This window comes from Callospermophilus lateralis, chromosome 3, assembly GCF_048772815.1.
Source record: "Callospermophilus lateralis isolate mCalLat2 chromosome 3, mCalLat2.hap1, whole genome shotgun sequence".
NCBI lineage: Eukaryota > Metazoa > Chordata > Mammalia > Rodentia > Sciuridae > Callospermophilus > Callospermophilus lateralis.
The window spans coordinates 52,377,067-52,381,866 of record NC_135307.1 but is presented as its reverse complement, the minus strand read 5'-3'; positions in this window follow the sequence as shown (position 1 = coordinate 52,381,866).

Below are 4,800 nucleotides of genomic sequence, written 5' to 3'. Positions count from 1 at the left end.
TTTTAAAAAAAGAACACTAGAGCCCAGTCCCTGGAGAGTTTGAGACGGGAGAATTACAAGTTTGAGGACGGCCTTGGCAACTTAGTGAGACCCTGTCTCAAAATAAAAATAAACAAATAGGACTAGGGACCTCATTCAGTACTGAAAGCACTTCTGGTTTTAATCTGTACTGCCTCCACCCCCAAATAAGAATAGTATCTTCACATTTACTAACTAAATGGCACAGTAACATTATTCTAATCATATTTATCTTGGAGATGTTTAGTCACATATTATAAGAACTGATGATAACTGTCAATAATGGAAGACTGGTTTGAGTTGTGCCTTAAGACTCAATGAGCTTCATAACCCTGAGACAGTTATTTAATCTCTTGAAATTTATGTTCACCTTTAAAAATGGCAAATTTTTTAATCTAACTTATACACTTGTTATAAGAATGTGACACATTAATGAATGTAAAATGGTAAGAATTATGCCTGACATATAGCAACTACACAATTTTTGATAAATTTATTATTAGTGATATTATTTACTCTGTAAATTTTAGTATAATAGCACCAGAAATAGTAGTACTGTCACAATTTAATAATGTAGTATTGATATTTGGATGATGCTAACTGCTTTGCTCTATTCCAGATTACTTTCATATTTTTCAGAGTTATTCTCAAATGTTAATAGAATGATCTACCTGCAAGAGAAAATGAGGCCAGTGTTTAGAGTCAATATGGTACTTGCTTATATTTGCCTCCTGGTTTTAATATGATTAAGTAGAATTGTTACAACCATGTATGTCTGTATTTATGAATACAGTGATCAAGATTTTAATGTTAAGATGAACTCCTAAAATCAATCAAAATACCAAGTAATATCATGTGATGTCCAGCTCAGTTAAGAAACTGTCCAGGTCACCCTGTTTGTAAGTGGCAAAGTCATAACCTAAACCCTGATCTGCTTTATTCCTAAGCACACATTGCATTCGGACCACTGCTTTTTTTTTTTTAAAGAAAGAGTGAGAGAGAGAGAGAGAGAGAGAGAGAGAGAGAGAGAGAGAGAGAGTTTTAATATTTTTATTTTTTAGTTCTCGGCGGACACAACATCTTTGTTTGTATGTGGTGCTGAGGATAGAACCCGGGCCGCATGCATGCCAGACGAGCGTGCTACCGCTTGAGCCACATCCCCAGCCCCCACTGCTTTTTTCTAGTTGGTCTTTAGACAAATTTCTGGCTGATATAAATTAGGTGAATAAGGAAAGAAGTTATTTGTATAATTAAAAAAAAATTAAAATATTGTCCCCTTATGAATCTATTAATTATATGGCTTATTTTTTTAATATTTGAAAAATATTTCCCTTCATTTATTTCTCCAACAAATATTTATTACCAACTCTGTATTATATACAAACATTTTTATAAATTTTTATTAATATGATTAATTTAGTAACATCTGGCTTCTTATGAAATGTGAAGGTCACAGCCTTTCTAAATGGACAAAAAATGTATGATTCTTTTAAAAAGTAAGATAAAAAATTAAGTGCCTTCATCATTTTTAAGTAACTTTCAACTCTTAAATACTTTCAGATATTTTTATGATAGTGTCATATTTATTTGGATTTGGATTGAAGTTTATTCAACCTGAAAAACATTCTCTGAGAGTCCAAAAGTTATCCTGTCTATGAGTGTCTACTTTCCCTATTCATTCAGTCTTTGACTAATTTTAAGCAGTTTAATACATCTAAATTAACATAACAGCTGTTTGAGCTGATCGCTTAATATATGGTGACTAATGAGTAGGTTTTAAGTTCAATTCAGCCTACCACTGGGATCTAATCAATATATAAGTGGTGTTAGTTCTAATTAAAAGTAGTCTCTCTGAGGTCATGGAAATTTGACTAACACTTTTACTGAATTTTCCAGGCAGTTTCATATTCGAAAGAAAAGCTCTTTCCTGATTGAGGCAGGAAAACTCCAAAGCATTTTGCACCTATCACCTAAATAGGCTTTATCTTCTGAAGAGATATCAATGACTGAAATGACAAATAGAATATGGCTTGAAAGACAAATAAAATCATCTCAATCTTAAGTAAAGCCGAACACAAACCATGACCTCATGTCTGTGCCTTCAATAGATTGTAGCCCAGTGTGTCCTCCCATACAGAATTCTTTGAGCTGTCAGAGGGCATGGATGACAACTTTAAGGATTTGACACAAAGCCCTGGGTTCAATCCTCAGCAACACCAAAAAAAAAAAAAAAAAAAAAAATGGATTTAAGAGATTGGATTTGAGAGATTTTTCCAAGGTTGATGATAAGCCACCTGATAACAGATTAACATTTCTACCCATTGCCACAAGTACCAATGCAAATAAGACTCAGCATACCATACTAATAACTACATAAATGCATTATTACCAAGTAGAGCAAATATAATATTACATATTTCAACATTGGGGGTTACAGAAATTTGAATATATATTTTCTAAAACAAATCATCTATCTCATGTTGAATAAATGATTTGCATCGGAACTAGGAAAGTTAAGGTAGTGTCAACTCTTCTCAGTGAATCTCGGATTTCCATGTCTAATAAAGTGATACATTCTATTTCTGAAAACAAACTTTCCATCTGTAATTTAGTACTGAATGCTTTTTATAAGTGTTGCTTAAATAATTTAAGTCAAGTGAATTAGACCACCTTATAACTAAAATCAGTTTTTATTTGTTCAGTGAAGTAGGTACTGTTCTAATGTACATGAGTCCTGGCTTGAAACCCAAAATACCAGACCATGATTATTAAACCTTTATAAATTATGTCTGGAGTGCCATAAAAATGTTCTCAGAATATAGTTTAGTGGTTACATTGGAGAGTCAGAAGTCTTGAATTATATTTTCTATACTATGTTAATTTTGTATATTAAGTCTGGGAAAATCAATCGCAGAGCTAATAGCTAAACAATTAGCTTGGAATACAGCCTGATAATTCTACAATGAAACTTGTGAATCAGGGCATCTATTTCAGCCTAACTTCAATTTTCTTCATTCTGTGGCACCATCCTTTGGGGAATGCATTTGGAAAAGAAATTTGGGTAAAGTCGAACAAAATTTACATCTAGAAAATAGCTGTTTCTATCAATGGGTAGCAGAACCAGCTCTATCAGAAAGATGCATGTGGAATCCATCACAACTCTGACTTTACTTGCTCTTTTTTTATTGTCTTCATTTCAAGGTATACAGGACCAACTCTTTGTGGAACTTTGGAAATTAATCCCCGCTCATTATGCCCTTTCTTAGTTTTTACAGAATTAAAAACAAACTATCTCTTTTCAAAACGTGTCACTTGTCTTGTTTACTGTAACTTGTTGTGGGTCCTTCTCATGTTCTATTCCTTGTATGTCAATTTCTTCATGTAGAAAATTTTGACAAATTTTCCTCTATACTTGCCCTCAAAATCCATAATACCTCAATAAATCTAACCTACAGATCAAGTCCTCAATGATTTTTTTTTTTCACTGTAACACCTTCCTACCTACACCAGCTGCCCTGACCCTGAATCTATATACTTAGCTCAATGAGCTGGATGCCCTTCTAGCTCTTGCTGCCTATGACTACGCTTTTCACCTAATTTATTTTTTTAAATATGAGAAGGAAGATATTAGCTGTGTTTCTGGACCCTTAACAACTTACAGGAAATAAGACACATGACATTCAAGTTTTGATAAGAGAAAGCCCATTTTTAATAGTGAAAAAGCCATTCAAAAAAAAGGACATAATGAACAAGGATTAATATTCAAAATCAAGGAAATTTCCAAAGATCAACAACCTACTGATACTGGATAACATCAGATGGAGACAATAAAAAAGAGCAGCCAAAATTCTGTTTTTAGTTCTTATTTCCACATAACTTTTACAATTTTGTAAATATGCTTTTTAATCTACTGTCTATAGTGTGCTTAATATTTTTTTCATATGCTTTATTTTTGGTTATTGTTAAATTAGAAGATATAAAAATAAAAGGAAAACCTTTAATAATGGGAACTACAACACTGATAATTACAAGACTTGATACCAAGGGAGAATTGTGTTACCAACTAAGAAAAAACCTAACATGTAATTAAGTCTATACTAAATATCTTGAGATAAAAATCTGAAAAAGTGGTTGATTTTAAAAATTATAGTTTAAGAATAAATAGTACCACTTAAACATAATTTATTATTAATATAGAGACATTTTGTATTTAATTGAAAAGAAATTTATTAAAATTACTTATTTATCTGTACTGGGATTGAACTCAGGGGCACTTAATCACAAAGCCACATCCCCAGCTTTTTTAAAAAAAGTTTTATTTAGAACAGGGTCCCACTAAATTACCTAGGGCATTGCTGAATTTCCGAGACTGGCTTTGGACTCATAGTCCTCCTGCCTCAGCCTCCTGAGTTGCTGGGATTACAGGCAGGTCCAGCAATTTGACCATTTTAATCAACTAAAAAGCATTACCATCATTAAACTATTCTTAAAATTGATAATGATGATTTTCTCTTTTCCTTTGCATCAGTCTTTTTTTTTTAATTATTAATCACAATTTTGGCCACATTTTAAGAGACTTGAAATTGTAAAGAATGCAATAACTACTGTCTTATGTGGTAATTTCTTCTTTGGTAAACATTAATATGATTTCCATATACCTGACTTGACAGCTAATACTCAAAATGATAAATAGATTTATAGATAAACTAATAATTTATTTTGGCATTTAATTCTTTTAGATTATTAAAATTATATAATTAATTCCAAAATAATTTATAACAA